At 31.4% G+C, this 20963-nt stretch overlaps 1 protein-coding gene across 2 annotated transcripts in view; it reads left to right on the top strand.

Moving 5' to 3' along the window:
* ncanb (neurocan b) overlaps window positions 1–20963 on the top strand; it is a 212692-nt gene that overhangs the window by 13547 nt on the left and 178182 nt on the right. Inside the window, exon 1 of one of the 2 annotated variants that reach the window (XM_051095275.1) lies at window positions 8836–8854. The exons of the other annotated variant lie outside the window; for it this stretch is intronic. The gene's annotated coding sequence lies outside the window, so the exon portion shown is untranslated. Of the gene's footprint in view, window positions 1–8835; window positions 8855–20963 lie in introns of those variants that run through there. 2 annotated transcript variants of the gene reach the window in all.

A 20963-nucleotide genomic window follows, 5' to 3' on the forward strand; every position in this document is an offset into this window, starting at 1 on the left:
CGCGATATTGCGCGGCAGGCTCTTTGTAGTGAGTGCTGCTCCATAATGAATGCGTCTGACTGCACGTGATGGAAATTTACGACTAATCACGGAACCGGCATTACTGAAGAGATGCGCATCATAATCGCATGCGATTATTTGCACAGCCCTACAATAAAGTAATACAATATGTACAAAATGTAAACATTAGATTAAAAATGCAACTTAAAAAAATGTAAACAAAAATTTGAAAAGTTGCCTTGACAACTAACTGAATTGAAGCTGAAATATATAAATATTCAAATATTAAACAATAGAAATACTAAACAAAAAAACTGACAAAACCTAACAAAAAAATAAAAATGTTGCTTTGCATATTAACTGAGGTAAAAAGTTTAAATTGAAATATATAATAAACAGTAATGTCTATATTAAAACTAAAATTAAAAAACTAATACAAATTCCAAAATTGTAAACCAGTTACTGCAAATTTAAATGAGAACTAAAAATAAATGTAAAAATAAAAGCTAATAATTAAATAATAATAAAGAAAATACTAAAATAAAATAAAAACATTAGATTGAAAAAATACTTAATGTAAACAAAAATTTTAAAAGCTGCCTTGGCAGCTAGCTGAAATAAGTTAAAATATACAAATATTTAAAAATACAAATAAATATGAATATTAAAGCAAAAATAAATAAATAAAAATGTACAAAAGCACCTAACAAAATTAACTAAACTGAACTATAGCTATATAAAAAGTTATAAATATAAATATAAATATAAATATTAATAAATGCTATAATAGTATATAAATAATTCTAAAATAATGCAGACACTGAGGGCATAATACAATTTATTATTGCCAAAAAAGCATTTATGTTTCTGACAGAATGTCACTTTATAAGCCTGGAAAAGCCTGCAGTTTTATCGAGTGGCACTTGAGTCACAGAAAAGTACCTTACATTTGACAAAGTAACCTTTTTATTTTCTTACATTTTGTCAAAAACACCACCAGCCCTCCCTACGGTTTTGCCCTTTGATTAAATGTGAGTCTCCATGTCAGTGCTAGATCTAAATTTCACCTCATTTTCAGTGACCTTCATTGTTCTGATGGGAAGAGATCAAATCGGGTCAGACGGTCGGTTCTACTGATGAAGGTAATTAGTGTATCTAGTTTGCTTGTCAGTCGGCTTCGTACTGCATTAACGGCGGCCTGATGAGGAAAATCCACTACCCACACCATCCTGTCAATCAGTATGGAATAATATCAGAACCAAGACCAATGCGTGTATTATTTAAGCTGAGAATTTCATCTCAAAATTCATTTTTGTGGTGATCAACATTTATGCCGCACGACTGCATGATGCTTGTAATTCACTCTCGGCTTTTGTTGTTTGTTGATGAGTGAGAATTCATTTTAGCATCTTCAATGTGGCAAAGAAACAGATTCATCTCCTTCTGGTCGTGATGAGAAGGTCAGAATGTTGCTTTGGGGAGTTGCTTAGGGGAGTTTAGCGTCTGAAATGCAATCACGCCGCTTGATTACACTGGCATTCATCATCGGCGCACAAAAAGATACTGTCCTCGTTCCCGTCTCGCAATCAAAGACGTCTCTTCATATAGTAGGTGCTACACATTCATGAATGCCTGGACTTATAGATGGACCACTGGAATGACTTTTAAAATGAATTACCCACGCTGTTGGGGACAATCAGTGCGAATGGGGATTTTAACAAAAAGCATGTCATTTTTTTGCCGTAATCTTTCTGCATAGTTGAGTCTGGATTAATTATGTCTTTCCTTTTAGTAGTGCGGTGATAGCAAAGGTCAGAGCTGAATGAATGAGTCTTTTCAGTTCTTTTTAGAGAGTCAAAAATATACAGGGCAACCAGTGTAATCTGATTCATGAACCGAATGACTCTTATGAGCCAGTTCTTTTTAGTGAATCAGAAACATAGTTCTTGGCCAGTGTTGTTTTTTTAGTGAATCCAAAACATGCAGCGAAACCGGTGTAGTCCAATTCACAATAAAATGACTCTTTTTTTTTAGGTGCTTCTTTTTAGTGATTCAAAAACATTCAGTGCAACCAGTATAATCTGATTTATAAATGAATGAGTCCTGTGAAACCGTTCTTTTTAGTGAATCAAATCATAGTGCTTGTCTGATTCATAAACATTTAGTGAATCAAAAACAGGCAACACTACCAGTGTAGTGTGATTCATAAACAAATGATTCTTTTGAGAAGATTCTTTTTGGTGAATCAAAAACATACAGCACGACCAGTGTAGTCTGATTCACAAAACAAATGATTCTTTTGAGAAGATTCTTTTTGGTGAATCAAAAACATGCAATGCAACCATTCCAATTCACAGTAAAATGACTCTTTTAAGGAACTTTTCTTCAGTGATTCAAAAACATTCAGTGCAACCAGTATAATCTGATTTATGAATGAATGACTCCTTTGAAACAGTTCTTTTTATTGAATCAAAATCATAGTGCTTGTCTGATTCATAAAAATCTCTTTTGATTTTTTTAGTGAATCAAAAACAGGGAACACTACCAGTGTAGTGTGATTCATAAACAAATGATTCTTTTGAGAAGATTCTTTTTGGTGAATCAAAAACATACAGCACGACCAGTGTAGTCTGATTCACAAAACAAATGATTCTTTTGAGAAGATTCTTTTTGGTGAATCAAAAACATGCAATGCAACCATTCCAATTCACAGTAAAATGACTCTTTTAAGGAACTTTTCTTCAGTGATTCAAAAACATTCAGTGCAACCAGTATAATCTGATTTATGAATGAATGACTCCTTTGAAACAGTTCTTTTTATTGAATCAAAATCATAGTGCTTGTCTGATTCATAAAAATCTCTTTTGATTTTTTTAGTGAATCAAAAACAGGGAACACTACCAGTGTAGTGTGATTCATAAACAAATAACGCTTTTGAGACGCTTCGTTTTTGTAAATAAAAAAACATACAGCATGACCAGTGTAATCTGATTGACAAACAAATAACTCTTATGAGCCAGTTCTTTTTTGGTGAATCAAAAACAGGCAGCACAACCTGTGTAGTCTGATTCACAAACGACTCTTATGAGGCTGTTCTTTTTAGTAATTCAGAAACATAAAACATGACCAGTGTAGTCTGATTTACAAACAAATTACTCTTTTCAGACGGTTCTTTTTAGTGAATCAAAAACAGACAGCACGACCAGTGTAGTTTGATTCACAAACTACTTTCATGAGGTGGTGCAATGAGTTCAATCTGATTTGTGAACAAATGACCCCTATGAGCCAGTTCTTTTTAGTGAATCAAAAAGATAGTGCTTGACCAGTGTTGTCTGATTCACAAACGACTTTTGAGATGCTTCTTTCTAGTGAATCAAAAACAGGCAGCACAACCAATGTAGTCTGATTCACAAACAAATTACTCTTTTGAGAGGGTTCTTTTTAGTGAATTAAAAACATGCAGTGCAACCAGTGTAATGTGATTCATTAAGGACTACTGTGAAATGGTCCTTTTCAGTGAATCAAAAACAGTTTGCTTGACCAGTGTTGTCTGATTCAGAAATTACTCTTTTGAGTCTTGTTCTTTTTAGTGAATCAAAAATATACACTGCAACCTGTGTACTCTGAATCACAAACAAATGACTCTTTTGAGATGGCTCTTTTTAATGAATCAAAAACATGCAGTATTACCAGCGTAGCCAGATTCACAATAAAATGACTCTTTTGAGACACTTCTTTTTAGTGAATCAAAAACATACAGCATGAGCAGTGTAGTCTGATTCACAAGCCAGTTATTGATTTGAGCTTGTTCTTTTTAGTGAATCAAAGACACACAGCTCAACCAGTGCATTTCGATACACAAACAAATGACTCTTATGAGTCAGCTCTTTTTAGTGAATCAAAACAATCAAGTGCAAACATTGTATTCTGATTCACAAAAAAAAATTATGAACCAATGACTCTCATAAGTCAATTCTTACAATGAATCATTCCAAAAAATAATTTACCAGTTTGAATCTATATGAAATGCTCTCCTGTATGCTGAAAGAAAATTCAGTATGCGAATGGGTATTTTTGACAGAAAGTATGCATTTTTTGTGCAATATCTTTCCACTTGGTCCTTAGAGGTAGAGTCCAGTTGAATGATGTGTTTGCTTTCCTTTAGTAGTGTAGTCCGATAGTAAAGGTCAGAGCTGAATAGTGTTCCTCGGGGCCTGTGTGTGTTTAGTGATGTTATACTCATCCCTGCTTTCTGACTCCAGCACCCGTGTTATTCCTCTTACCGTCGCTATTGCAGTGAATTGCATAGCCTCTTCAAAAGAAGTCTCAGTCCTAAGCTATATGATAACTCCAACCATAACAAGCCATTTTATAAGGCTTTTGTCAAACTTGTATTTGCAAAATAGTTTGAGTGGGCTCTCCCTTCATGTTCACGTTACGTTTCCTCCCTCACTTTTTTGCAGCTATCGCCACTGTTCGCGTTTAATTAGCCTGCGGGGAGTAGCCCTGTCTTCCCTCCTTTGAGCAGGATTATGTATCACTGTGTTGGGAGTAGAGCTGTTCTCCCTTCATTAATTATACACAGCATATCCAGCAAACCGTCCAGTTGCCTGGCCAATAAATAAATAAAAGCCCCGTTATGAGATAATAAAGTCGACATGAAACTCAACTGCTCACAGTGGTCCGAGTCAGGTTTTTAAAGTTTTAGACCGCCAAGATGCCTGTACCAACTTCAGATCAACACTTTCTGAAAATACTTGCATTTTCGCATTCAGTTACAGTAACGACTGTACATACATTTTCTCTCTGCTAATGTTATAAATTATACATGGCAGAGTTTCAAAACAGTAACTCAAAAACCTGAAAAATTTCTGATTACACTGGTTGCAGTGTTTGTTTTTGATTCACTAAAGGGAACTGGTTCAAAAGAGTAATTTGTTTGTGAATCAGATTACACTAGTTGCACTGTATGTTTTTGATTCACTATAAATGTGGCTAAAAAAGGAGTCATTCATTCATCATTCGGACTACACTGTAAAAAAAACAATTTGTTGAGTCAACTTAAAATAATTTGTAACCTGGCTGCCTTAAAATTTTAAGTTCAGTCAACTCAAAAAAAAGTTTATTCAACTTGAAATGTTAAATTATACTAAATGACAACTTAGATATTTGAGTTGAATCAACTTAAAATTTTAAGGCAGCTGGGTTACTTACCCATCTGTTAAGTTTAGCAAACACACATATCTAAGTTGTTACTTAGTACAACTTAACATTTCAAGTTGAATAAACTTATTTTAGTTGACTGAATTTACATTTTTAAGGCAGCAGGGTAACAAATTATTTTAAGCTGACTCAACAAATTGTGTTTTTTATTTTTTACAGTGTACATTGTTTGTGCCTTTTGTTTTAGATTTACTAAAAAGAACCAGCTCGTAGGAGTCATTCATTCGTGAATCAGACTACACTGGTGGCACTGTATGTTTTGTGATTCACTAAAATAAAGTGACTTAAAAGGAGTCATTCATTTATTGATCAGGCAACACCGTTTACACTGATTATACTGGTTGCACTGTATGTTTTTAAATCATTGAAAAGAAGCATCTTAAAAGAGTGATTTTATTGTAAAATCCAACGAGACTGGTTGTGCTGAATGCTATTGATTCAGTAAAGAGTTCCTATTATGCTTTTTCACTTTTTGAATTTTAGTCAATGTGTGGTGTGTATGTTTGGGCATAAAAAAGATCTACAAAGTTACAAATCTCAAAGTCTACTCCAAAGGGAGATATTTGGTTTTAAATAAATCTCTTTTTAAGAACTACAACGAATGGCTCCTGTTGTTGAGAGCCACTTCAACGAGCCGCAGCGCAGAGGGTATAAACACAAGCATTGACTAGAGTAGCCGCTTTAGAGCAGTAAAGCACCGCAGACGTGTGCAGTATAGGGGGTCGAAACATCTTGCAGGCTGACGATAGGACCCAACACTACTGCAGCATATTATTTACTCACCCTCCATGCATCCCAGAGGAATGCAATCGGAGTTATATTACAAATTATCCTGGCACTTCCAAGCTTTAAAGGAGAAGTCCACTTCCAGAACAACAATTCACAAATAATTTACTCACCCCCTTGTCATCCAAGATGTTCATGTTTTTCTGTCTTCAGTCGTAAAAATTATGGTTTTTGAGCAAAGCATTTCAGGATTTTACTTCATGTAATGGACTTCAATTGTGCCCCCAATTTTGAACTTCCAAAATGTAGTTTAAATGCAGCTTCAAAGGGCTCTAAACGATCCCAGCCGAGGAAGAAGGGTCTTATCTAGCGGTCATTTTTTTCGGAAAATAAAAATGTGTATACTTTTTAAGCACAAAAGCTTGTGTAGCACAGGCTCTGGGATGCGCGTTCACGAAACTACGTGTTGAATCATGTCGAAAGGTCACGCCGAATGTAGGCGGAACTACAGACCCAGTGTTTACAAAGCGAATGCGCAAAGACTAAGAAAGTGCAAGTAAGTCAAACGCTGTTTACAAATAAAAAGGTACAACGATGTCAGACGATTCTGAAGTTGTAGGAGAAAATAACATGGAGTTTTTCGCCATACTCAGTACACAGACGATGAACTTAGACGTGATTCGTAGTAGTGATAGGAAGTTTGGATCATTTTACCGACTTGGACCTTTGAGTCTCGTTCAGCAAAATGAACGAATCTTTTTTCGAGTCATTTCGTTAATTTTAGCAAAATCAGCATCACGTGACAGCCCCATAAGATGAACGAACGACTCGAAAAACCCAGAGACTTGAAACGGGTGAACTAATTCCAGTACAGGACCTAACAAGACTGAACGAATCACTCCCAGAGATGACTCGTTCTTCACGAGTCACATTAAAGATTCGTTCAAAATGAACGAATCGTTCAAGAACGACCTGTGGACGTGCATCTGAGAGCCTGTGCTACCCAAGCTTTTGTGCTTAAAAAGTATACAATTTTTTATTTTTCAAAAAAACTGACTGATCGTTTAGAGCCCTTTGAAGCTGCATTTAAACTACTTCTTGGAAGTTCAAAATCGGGGGCACAATTGAAGTCCATTATATTAAGAAAAATCCTGAACTGTTTTCCTCAAAAACCATATTTTCTTTAAGACTGAAGACAGAAAGACATGAACATCTTGGATGACAAGGGGTGGAGTAAATTAGTTTTAAATTTAGTTTTTCGGAAGGCAGGCCTTCATTAAACCTGGAACCAATCGAGCCATTTGTGCCAGCTGGGGAGAAAGGTATTGTAATAATGTAAATTATGTGAAAAATAATGCGTGATGGTTCATAAGATTCATTTGTTTGTGAATCGGACTACACTGTTTGCTTTTGATTCTCTACAAAGAAGCAGCTCAAAAGAAGTCATTCGTTCATGAATCAGACAACACTGTTCACACTGTTTACTTGTAATTTATTCATGAATCGGACTACGTTTTTTTGCACTGTTGCGCTATTCACTGAAAAGAACCAGTTCATAAGAATCATTTGTTCGTGAATCAGATTACACTGTTCACACTGTATATTTTTGATTCTCTAAAAAGAAGGTTCATAAGATTCATTTGTTTATGAATCAGACTACACTGTTTGCACTGTTTGTTTTTGATTCTCTACAAAGAAGCGGCGCAAAAGGAGTCATATGTTCACGAATCAGACAACACTGTTCACGCTGTTTGTTTCTGATTCACTGAAAAGAACTGGCTGAAGAAGGAGTAATTTATTCATGAATCGCACTACGTTTTTTGCACTGTTGGTTGCACTATTCACTAAAAAGAACCAGTTCATAAGAATCATTTGTTCGTGAATCAGATTACACTGTTCGCATTGTATATTTTTGATTCTCTAAAAAGAAGGTTCATAAGATTCATTTGTTTATGAATCAGACTACACTCTTCACACTGTTTGTTTGTTTAATTTACTAAAAGGAAAGACTCAAACGGATCATTTGTTCATAAATTAGACTACACTGGTTGCACTGTATGTTTTGTAAGCTAGTACTTTTGTGATTCATGAATTGGACCACACTGCACAGTATGCTTTTGACTCACTAAAAAGAACTGGCCCATGAGAGTCATTTGTTTGTGAATCAGACTACAGTGTTATCTGATTGGTTCAGACGTTGGGTCGTAAAAGATTGGCTTGGACAAACCGACCAATCTTGGGATTTTAAGAATCAACATTTCTTTGTGGGAGTCATTTATTCAATCTGTTTGTGAATTAGACTACAATGTTAACGCAGTTGGTTTTTTATTAACTAAAAAGGACTGGTTCTTAAAAGTCATTCATTCAGATTACAGCAATCAGAGTCAGTTGTTGTAGTTTTAGACCTTAAAAATACCACTTTCTAGAAGTGCACCTGTGTTTTATGCATTCACTGCACTGTATAGTACTGAACCTTATAATATTGTATAATGACAGCTGCTTGTTGACGCAAATATGCATTTGCCGGAGGTTATTCCCATTTGTAATTCAAGTGTAGCTTCCGTCATGCGCTTTCTGACTGTTAGTAGCATGAGGAAGCGAACATTACCTGGAACTCCTTGAGAACATTTGAAGCATCAATAAAGATCGAGACGCTCCCATAAGGGGCTGGAACAGTTGGCGTCTCTGACAGGATGACATTCATCAGACCTGTTAGCGCTGGATTGTTTCAGGTTGCGCAGGCAGAGAGAGGAATCGCACGCTGTCTCCCCAGGCGAGCCGCGTGAAGAGTTTGGCGTGAAAGTGGGACTTCAACAGCGAGAGATGATTAACACAGATCTCGTCTCGAAGAGTTCTTACATGGAGTTGGCAGAGGGGAAGGGACCATGTGACAGGGTAGATTGAGGTTAGTGACTGGTGAAGGGCAATGAAAAATTCCTTTGTTCGATTTGCCTTCAAAGTTTAATAAGTGCAAGCCAATGTGATGGTGGATATTGGATTCTATAATACACAGGGGTGTCACAGTGTTACCGCATCTCTACTGTGTGCTAATGAAAGCTTTAAGATGTCCACCTCTTGAATAAAATCTAGAGCTGGCAACAAATATTGATCTTTCCAACGACCCTGATGTTGATTCTTAAAATCCCAAGATTGGTCAATTTGTCTACGCCAGTCTTTTACGATCAGTAGAGGCCAGTTCGCAAGAGAATGACTGTTATGAACCAGATCTTATTATTGAATAAAAGCAGTGTGAATCAATCAGCTTTACAAACAAATGACTCTCCTGAGCCAGTTCTTTTTAAGTGAGTCAGAAGCATACTGTTCAGTGAGGTCCAGTTCATAAATCACTCTGATGACTAAAAAGTATTGGCTTATAAAACACACAGTGTGACCAGTGTAGTTCGATTCATGAACAAATAATTCTCATGAGTCTTTTCCTTTTAGTAAATTAAAAACAACCAGCACGAACAGTGTAGTCCAATTCATGAACAAGTGATACCTTGAAGAATGACTAAAATAAAGTGTGATTGATTCACTAAAAAGAACTGGCTCAGAAGGAGTCATTCGCTCATGAATCAGACTCCACTGTTCATACTGTTTGTTTTTGATTCTCTAAAAAGGTTCATAAGATTCATTTGCTTGTGAATCAGACAACACTGTTCATACTGTTTGTTTTTGATTCACTAAAAAGAACTAGCTCAAAAGGAGTCATTCATTCATGAATCAGATTTCAATGTTTGTGTTGTTTGTTTTTGATTCACTAAAAAGAACAAGCTCAAAAGGAGTCATTCATTCATGAATCAGATTTCAATGTTTGTATTGTTTGTATTTTTTTTTTTGTAGTGAATCATAAAAAACATTCAGTGCGACCAGTGTAATCTGATACATTAAAGAATGACTCTTAAGAGCTGGTTCTTTTTAGTGAATCAAAAACAAAGAGTGCAAACAGTATAGTCTGATTCAACAAATGAACAAATGACAAACCAGCGCGAACAGCGTAGTCCATTTCTTGAACACTCGAACCAGTTCAAAAGTTCTTTCCTTTTGGTAAATTAAAATTTGATTCATGAACAAATGATTCTCATGAGTCTTTTCCATTTAGTAATTTAAAAACAACTAGCACAAACAATGTAGTCTGATTCATGAACAAATGACTCCTTTTAAGCCAGTTTAAGACAGTGTAGTCTGATTCATGAATAAATGACTCTAATGAGTTGTTTCCATTGATTAAATTTTTGAACAGCCAGCGGGAACAGTGTAGTCTGATTCATGAACAAATGACTCCTTTTAAGCCAGTTCCTTTTAGTAAATGAAAAACGACCGGTTTTGATTCACTAGAAAGAACCTGCTCAAAAGGAGTCATTTGTTCATGAATCAGACTTTAGTGTTTGTGCTGTTTGTTTTTGATTTGCTACAAAGAGCCGGATCTAAAGGAGTCATTTGTTTATGAATCATACTTCACTGTTTGTGCTGTTTGTTCTTGATTCACTACAAAGAACCAGATCAAAAGGAGTCATTTGTTTATGTATCATACTTCACTGTTTGTGCTGTTTGTTCTTGATTCACTACAAAGAACCAGATCAAAAGGAGTCATTTGTTCATGAATCAGACTTTAGTGTTTGTGCTGTTTGTTTTTGATTTGCTACAAAGAGCCGGATCTAAAGGAGTCATTTGTTTATGAATCATACTTCACTGTTTGTGCAGTTTGTTCTTGATTCACTACAAAGAACCAGATCAAAAGGAGTCATTTGTTTATGTATCATACTTCACTGTTTGTGCTGTTTGTTCTTGATTCACTACAAAGAACCAGATCAAAAGGAGTCATTTGTTCATGAATCAGACTTTAGTGTTTGTGCTGTTTGTTTTTGATTTGCTACAAAGAGCCGGATCTAAAGGAGTCATTTGTTTATGAATCATACTTCACTGTTTGTGCAGTTTGTTCTTGATTCACTACAAAGAACCAGATCAAAAGGAGTCATTTGTTTATGTATCATACTTCACTGTTTGTGCTGTTTGTTCTTGATTCACTACAAAGAACCAGATCAAAAGGAGTCATTTGTTCATGAATCAGACTTTAGTGTTTGTGCTGTTTGTTTTTGATTTGCTACAAAGAGCCGGATCTAAAGGAGTCATTTGTTTATGAATCATACTTCACTGTTTGTGCAGTTTGTTCTTGATTCACTACAAAGAACCAGATCAAAAGGAGTCATTTGTTTATGTATCATACTTCACTGTTTGTGCTGTTTGTTCTTGATTCACTACAAAGAACCAGATCAAAAGGAGTCATTTGTTCATGAATCAGACTTTAGTGTTTGTGCTGTTTGTTTTTGATTTGCTACAAAGAGCCGGATCTAAAGGAGTCATTTGTTTATGAATCATACTTCACTGTTTGTGCAGTTTGTTCTTGATTCACTACAAAGAACCAGATCAAAAGGAGTCATTTGTTTATGTATCATACTTCACTGTTTGTGCTGTTTGTTCTTGATTCACTACAAAGAACCGGCTCAAAAGGAGTCATTCATTCATGAATCAGACTTTACTGTTTGTGCTGTTTGTTCTTGATTCACTACAAAGAATTTTTTCATGAATCAGACTACACTGTTTGCGCTGTTGGTTTTTGATTCACAAAAAGAACCGTCTCAAAAGGAGTCATTCATTCATGAATCGGACTTCACTGTTCATACGGTTTGTTTTTGATTCACTACAAAAAAGTGGCTCAAAAGGAGTCATTCGTTCATGAATCAGACTTTACTGTTTGTGCTGTTTGTTCTTGATTCACTACAAAGAATTTGTTCATGAATCAGACTACACTGTTTGCGCTGTTGGTTTTTGATTCACTAAAAAGAAACGTCTCAAAAGGAGTCATTTGTTTATGAATCATACTTCACTGTTTGTGCTGTTTGTTCTTGATTCACTACAAAGAACCGGCTCAAAAGCAGTCATTCGTTCATGAATCAGACTTTGCTTTTTGTCCTGTTTGTTCTTTATTCACTACAAAAAAGTGGCTCAAAAGGAGTCATTCATTCATGAATCGGACTTCATTGTTCATACTGTTTGTTTTTGATTCACTAATAATAACCGACTCAAAAGGAGTCATTCGGTTATGAATCAGACTTTGCTTTTCGTGCTGTTTGTTCTTTATTCACTACAAAAAAGTGGCTCAAAAGGAGTCATTCGTTCATGAATCAGACTTTACTGTTTGTGCTGTTTGTTCTTGATTCACCAAAAAGAATTTGTTCATGAATCAGACTACACTGTTTGCACTGTTGGTTTTTGATTCACTAAAAAGAAACGTCTCAAAAGGAGTCATTTGTTTATGAATCATACTTCACTGTTTGTGCTGTTTGTTCTTGATTCACTACAAAGAACCGGCTCAAAAGCAGTCATTCGTTCATGAATCAGACTTTGCTTTTTGTCCTGTTTGTTCTTTATTCACTACAAAAAAGTGGCTCAAAAGGAGTCATTCATTCATGAATCGGACTTCATTGTTCATACTGTTTGTTTTTGATTCACTAATAATAACCGACTCAAAAGGAGTCATTCGGTTATGAATCAGACTTTGCTTTTCGTGCTGTTTGTTCTTTATTCACTACAAAAAAGTGGCTCAAAAGGAGTCATTCGTTCATGAATCAGACTTTACTGTTTGTGCTGTTTGTTCTTGATTCACCAAAAAGAATTTGTTCATGAATCAGACTACACTGTTTGCACTGTTGGTTTTTGATTCACTAAAATGAACCGTCTCAAAAGGAGTCATTCTTTCATGAATCGGACTTCACTGTTCATACTGTTTGTTTTTGATTCACTAATAATAACCGACTCAAAAGGAGTCATTCGGTTATGAATCAGACTTTGCTTTTTGTGCTGTTTGTTCTTTATTCACTACAAAAAATTGGCTCAAAAGGAGTCATTCATTCATGAATCGGACTTCACTGTTCATACGGTTTGTTTTTGATTCACTAATAATAACCAGCTCAAAAGGAGTCATTCGGTTATGAATCAGACTTCATTGTTTGCGCTGTTGGTTTTTGATTCACTAAAAAGAACCTGCTCATAAAAGATGAGAGCCAAAAAGATGAATTACCCGTTTGAATCAGTTTGACATTAACATAAGACTATGTCAAGACTAGCAGGAAAATGTGCAAAATTTCTTTAGTTTATATGAAAGCAAATCGAACATTATGACTCGAATCAGGAAATCTGTACTAATACCTGGTCTTCGGAAGTACACTGCATTATTCCAGTTTGAAAGAACTCTTGATACATTCAAGGTATCAAAATATGTGCAAAATGAAATCCTGAAGGCGTTTCAGGAGCTTTTGTGTGCTGCTGCACTTACCAGATATTCAGTGATCAAGGTTAGCACATTTCTTACACAAGCTTGAATGCGAGTTTGAACACATTGTGGCGATAACTACAGTTGACCTGCAAGGTGAGGTCTCTTATAATAATATTCCTTTTCTGAGTGTCTCTTGTGAAATCTCTCCTGCTCATGGAGAGCAGATTTCTGTTTCCCTTTATCAACTGGCTTTCTGTCTCAGTTTGTTATGCTGGAAATAATGGAGTGGGTGGGAAGTGCGCTGGTCGGTGTAGCTGGTGGAAATCTGAGCGAATCCCTGGCGGTGTTGCCATTCATCAGACTTCTGCTCCACCATCAGACACACTCATATGGTTCTCAGCAGGAGGGGAAGAGAAAATCCAGACAGATAGGTGAAGCAGGAGAGACTGTGTATCATGTTATAGACAGTACCTGTCACAATCTGTGCCACGAGCACAAGGTTTCTAGATTGAATTCCCTTCTTGGTGTATTCCTTTAAGAATGCAGCTGATGAAGATGAGGAAGACCATCTGACAGTTGGCATGAAGTCTGGTCTGCATTGCAGCATTTTTAGGCCTAGTATTGCCCTTGTAGACAGGAAGAGGAAATCTGACAAGCATGACAAAAATACACAATTACAGTGTTTTTTTGTTTGTTTGTTTGTTTGTTTTTTTTGTGAATGATGTTTGGGGGGAAGTAATTCTATTAGTAATACTATTATTTTTTAACATTATAATACGTAATAATAAAAATATTTAGTAATAATTGTTTAAATAATGATTGCATATTTGTATATTGCAATAATTACATTATTATATTTGAGAAATATTTATAGTTGTAAAATATTCATGTTTACTAATTGATATAAATGTGTTTCCATTTCGAATTGAGTTAATTTAGTAATAGTTTTAGTAATGGTTGTAAATGTTAATCATTGTTTACATTGTATTCAATTAATTAATTTATAATTAGTATTGCTATAATTATAAATACAAGTATAATTTAATTCCAAATATACTTATCTGAATAATTAATATGGTATAAATGTAAATATTAATGTAATTTATATTATAAATATTTTACAAAAAAATCATACTACATATATATATATATATATATATATATATATATTTATAAAAATAATTTTTAGATTATGTCTGAATACCTAATATATACCTAATATACCTAATATTTATAATATTTAGAAATAATATGTTTTTATTTTTTTATATCTTGTATATGTTAATAGTTATAAAATATTGTAATATATAAAATTAGTAAACAAAATTAACATACATTTATAACATATATACATCTAAAATTAGTTGCTTTATATACTGTATGTGTATTAAATTTAATTAATTAATTTGATATATATATATATATATATATACATGTTAATAATTATAAACCAAATTGTTTATAAAACTAATTGCATATATGTTATTTATGTTTATCAACAAAAATGTTATATATTCATATGTGTGTGTATTAAAATAAACTAATTAATGTAATAAAATAATTAGATACATGTTATTTATATATGTTAATAATTATTAAAAAAAAAAATATATATATATACATATATATTATTTTATAAAAAATAATTAGTATTACTATAATTCTAAATACAAATGTAAATATTGCAATTATAAATACGGAATCAATATAAATAAAAAAGTCAACATTATTGTTTTTAGATTTTATATTATATAAGTAGTATACGTTTAACATATTATTTATAAATGTTCATAATTTGTACATATTGTAATTGATAAAAATAATAAATAGTAATTAATAATTAGTTAGTATATTTCCATTGTTTATATTTTAACTTTTTAAAATTAATTTGAATTAATATTACTCATATATTTTCTTTATATAACAGTAATTATCTATTACTTGTTAAATTATTTTTGTACAAGTATATTTGACACACACTCACTTTATAAATATATTAAAACACAAATCATGTAAAAATAGTTACTATTACATATAAATAAAAATAAAACATATTAATACTATTAATTAACATTAATAACATTAATACTATAAAATTATATATATATATATATATATATATATATATATAATATATAAACATATTGCTCCTTGCTAGCAAAATCCAACCATTTGTGTAGAATCCACGTAATCAGGAATTTCACACAAGGTGAAACTTTTTACATGGTGCATGATCAACAGAAAGCGTTTGACTTGTGACAGTAGACAACACACTTGTTTTGTCTGAGAAATTTCGCCAAAATCTGGCTAATATGACCACACTGTACGAAAAACACAACACAAGTGGCTTAATTACAATACACAACAATAGGAGTCCAAACGTCAGATGAGCAGCCTATTAAAAACACATAAGTAATTCACCCAAGTATTGGGGTCGCGTTGCTCATGTGAATGTGTAGATGTCCGGTAACAAATCATGGCATCAGGTTTCCTAATCTGAGGAATACCAATGTAATTCTCCACTGCAGTTGCTAAAGGAGATTAATTAAACACACAATAGGATTAAAGGCTATTACCTCCAGTCCCACATGCTTTGGGATCAGGCAGCAGCGTTATGAATGAGAACATCTGCCCGACCCTTCCACTCTCATCAATAACACTGTCTCTTTGATCAATGCGGCGCATGTGCCGTGCTTGCCGAGCCGCGCCGCTAGCTTTATATGGAGATAATTAGGCCAGACTTGTAAACCTGTTGCGCAATATTTGGGTAAAACACTTTAAATGACCAAATGACAGCAGTGTTATTACGCTTTTACTCTATTAATAAGTGATGCAATGTCAGTAGGACCAATCTTTGTGTAGTTTGAAATAGAAAGTAAGTGTTGTAAATGTAAAAGTGTTCCAGTTGAAAAAGATAATTGTATTTTTTTCCCTAAACACACACACACACACACAGAATATACAGAATATATATACACATATATATATATATATATTCAAAAATATTTGTTTTAATTTTATTTTGTACTGTTTTTTACTAATTTTATTCTGTTTTTACTAATATATTCACAACATATATATATATAGATACATATATACACACACACACACACAAATATATATTCCATTCCATATATATTCCATATACATATATATTACATTACCTGTGTGTATATATATATATATATATATATTTACATATAGATTCTTAACATATGCATATATATACATAATGTTTATTATATATTATATAAGATATTATATATAAACACATATTATATATATATAATATGTCAAATATTACATTACATTACTTGTGTGTATATTTTTTCATTTTATTTAATTTTATTAAATTTTTTTAATTTATTATTATTTTTTTACATTTTTACTTTTTTTTTTACTAATATATTCAAAACATTATACATATATAATATTATATATATGCATGTATTTTTTTACTTATATACTTATATACTGTTCTTAACATATGCATATTATATACATATATTATATATTATAAGATATTATATATACGCATGTTATATATGTCAAATATTACATTACATTACTTGTGTGTGTGTATATATATATATATATATATATATATTTAATTTAATTTTAATTTAATTTAATTTGATTACATTTTTTATTTTCCTATTTTTACTAATATATTCATAACATATTATACATATTATAGATCATATTTGATTTTGATTTTTTGATTTTGATATTATATATTATAAGATATTGTGTGTGCGTGTGTGTGTATATAATGTATTTATTGTTGTTTTTTACTAATTTTAGTTTATTTTGTACTAATATATTAATAATATAATATATAATATAATATTATATAATAATTTTTATATTATTATCATTATATTTATTTATTTGTAATTTATTATTTATTTTTTTTACATTTGTAGTCTTTTTTTACTAATATATTCATAACATTATACATATTATATATAATATTTATGCTATTATATGTATATATATATATATATATATTAAAAATTATAACGTATATATATATATATATAGTAATTATTTTTATTTTCTTTTATGTATTTATTATTTATTTTTGTTATATTTTTTACTAATATATTCATAACATTTTATACATATTAAGGATATAATATTTATGATATATTACATATCATATATATATATATATATATATATATATATATATATATTACTACTACTACATTTGTTATATATATAACACACACACACAAGTAATGTAATATTTGACATATATTATATAAAATATATGTATATATAATATCTTCTAATATGAATATTATGTATATAATATGTATAATATGTCATGAATATAGTAGTAAAGTAAAAAATAATATATATATATTCATTTTTTAATGTCAGTTTATTTAAAATAGTAATAGTGAGTGTTTTTGGAATTTAAAACCAATGCTAAGCAATACAATCTGTCTTTTTGCTTACATTATATATATATAGTGTTCAAAATGAGCATTCAGACAGGAGCATAATATATTAATTTGGCTAATATTGAAGTTTCACTCCTCTGTAAGTTATTCACTGGAATTCCCTGTTCTTTGTTACTTAAAATATGACAGCATAAAACATGAGGTGTTTTTCTTCTTTTTCGCTTGAATAGAAAAGCTCTACTGAAAGTAGAAACTTCCCCTTCTTTCTTGTTCGTCCTCTAAATCCCCATTTTACTTGCATATAAGGAGTCAAATTAAAAACTTTATGGCGGGTCCTAAGATTTTTACGGTCATCTGTGTGATATCCATCCTGTGTTGTAAAGTAAAGAGACACTATAAAATGATAGAGAGGCGTCTTCAATATTCATTCACTTGAAACATAGCAGTCAGACTACAGTAAAGAGAGACTTTAAACAGGGACACGGCGTATTGAATTATTCCCTGCTCAAATAAAACAGACTCTGCGCGTTGTTATAAAGATTTAGAGCTCTGAATAAGGCGATTTTGTGTCATTTAGATTCGTCGGGAAACCGCACTTTGTCACGTTTAATGCGGAGCAGCTGTTTTCATGTTTGCAGATTTGTTCATTACCATTTTTGTCGCGAGCAACCGAGACAAAGCCCTCGAGATGCGTTTGCAAAGAATTTGTTACTGCTTTCTTGCTCTGTCTTGAACACTGTTTTTTTATTTCTTGCTAACAATACCATTTCAGCAGCCTGAATTATCGGGAGAATACATGAAGCGATTTGATGAGTATCCCCACAGATGGTGTGACAGTGTCAGACAGACCATGCTGCTTAATGCCTTAAAAAATGTGTTCGAAAGAGCGTCAACTTCTGTTCTTTGACACAAACCATGACAAAACTGGGTCTAACAGATGTCAAGGAAAAGTCAACACAAAATTGCACTGATACTGTACTACAAACATCTGCATATATCTTAAGTTATATTTTAAGTGCCAGAAAATTAACAGGGTGCAAGTTTAACTTTCCCCCCACAAGCTAATGGCTATTTATGTATGTATGTATGTATTTGAAGAGTTTATTTGCAAAAACAGATCAGTTTTTCAAAAATCATGTTTATGTTATCATGTTTTTGTTGTGTTTTATTGTGTTAGTTAGCTGAATTTTTGTTTGTAGTTGTTTGTGGAATGCACAGTGAAAAAACATGGTTTTGATTTTTATTTATTTAGTGTTTATTTTTATTTAGTTATCTGTTTTTGCAAATGAACTCTTTATTTATTAGAACATTTATTTGTTTTCATTTTTTAATTTATTGTAATTATGCATTTATTGTTTTTGCATTTATTTCAATATTTGCTTTTTTGTTAATTTAAATTAAATTTGTTTTACATATTTATTTTTTTGTATGTGCATTTATTGATGTATTTATTTTTATTTGCTGGCTTTTAATTACATTTTTTTAAAATATTTTTTTCATTGTTTTTTTTTTGTTTAATTTCTTTATTAAATTTATGCATTTAATGCTTTTCCAGTGATTTTGTAATTTTATTTGTTTGTTTGTTTTTCATTTATTTCATATTTGTTTAATATATTATTTATTTTTATATTTACAGATATCAATTCCAGACTTTTAATTTTTATATTTATTAATGTTTTTATTTGTTTCATTGTTTCCATTTGTTTCATTTCTTTATTGAATTTATGCATTTATTACTTTTTCTATTGATTTATTTTTATTAGTTTTTTTCATTTATTTCATATTTGTTTGATATATTATTGTTTATATTTACATTTATTTTCTATTTAAATTTGTATATTGTATTTGCTTTTATATTTATGTTTAATATATGAATCATTTTTATTACTTTTTATGGTTTGATATTTATATTTTTATATTACTGTTTAATATTAGTTTTTATATTTACATTTTTACATGATTTAATTTCATATTTTTTATTTGGTTATTATTATTTTACATGTACATTTATTGATATATTTATTTTTATTTGCTTTTTAATTGTTATATTTATTAATATTTCCATTTGTTTAATTTCTTTATTGTTGCATTTATACCTTTTTCCATTCATTTTTATTTTCATTTATGTTTTTGTATTTAAATTTTTATATTACTCTTTTATCTGTAAATCTGTATTTATTGATATATTTATTTTTATTTCCTAACTTAGTTTTTATTTCCTGAATTTTTATATTTGTTAATGTTTTCATTTTTCATTGTTGCCATTTGTTTCATTTCTTTATTGAATGTATTGATTTATTACTTTTTCCAATTTATTTTTTATAATTTATTAGCTTTTTTATGTATTTCATTTTTGTTTTGTACATTATTTATTTTTTATATTTACATTTATTTTCTGTTGAATTTGTTATTGTTTTATTTGCTTTTTCATTTATTTTATATTTATGCATGATATATTAATCATTTTTCTTACATTTTTATATTTTATATTTACTTTTATATTCTATATTATAATTTGTATAGTATTTACTTACATTTTTTTATTTGTTTATATATTTATATATTTTGTATTTATACAGTATTTATATATATTTATTTTACAGGCCATGAAACTCTCTTTTAAATCAAATAACCTTTTTACATTTTATTTATTTATTTATTTAGCAGGCACTGTGATTCAAAGCTATTTCCCTTTGGGATTTTTGTTTACATTTTTTTTATTATTTAATGTCCTTATGATAATTTGATTTATTAGCTCTTCTTTTCCATGCATATTTCCAAGAGCCTTCTTTCCATGAAACTACAAAAAAAAAAATTAACACATATTGAGATTTTGTTCCTTAATGTGAGTTTCCAGAGAATATTGGTTATACCTCAAAAAAAAAAAAAAAAAATCGTAAAGTTTTTTATCTAGGACAAGTTTCAAAATGCACAAGCCTCGATAGGTGTTTTCTTCAACAGTCATGTTGTATTAACTTACTGGACTATTTTAAAACCGCCTCCTCTCTTTTTTCCTTTTATCCCATCACCCCCATCTCATCTTTGATAGCAGCCAGAGCTGATAAATACATTGGAGACCGGCGTTCTAGTCACTAATTATTTTGTGACTCTTTTGAACCGTTTAAATCCAATTACTTGGACTTCTTTGCCGAGCGGCTGCAAAAAAACATACAGAGGGAAAAACTCGTATTGACACTCGGGCACAGACGATTCGAACACAGAAGGGCTGGTTAAATTGTGCCCTTGGGAACAAAAGCCAGCAGTCAAGATTCTCTCCCAAAGCCAGAAATAGTGCCCTGGATTTCCAGTGATTTACTTGCGACGCA

The sequence above is a fragment of the Labeo rohita genome, chromosome 22 (assembly GCF_022985175.1).
Source record: "Labeo rohita strain BAU-BD-2019 chromosome 22, IGBB_LRoh.1.0, whole genome shotgun sequence".
Taxonomy (NCBI): Eukaryota; Metazoa; Chordata; class Actinopteri; order Cypriniformes; family Cyprinidae; genus Labeo; species Labeo rohita.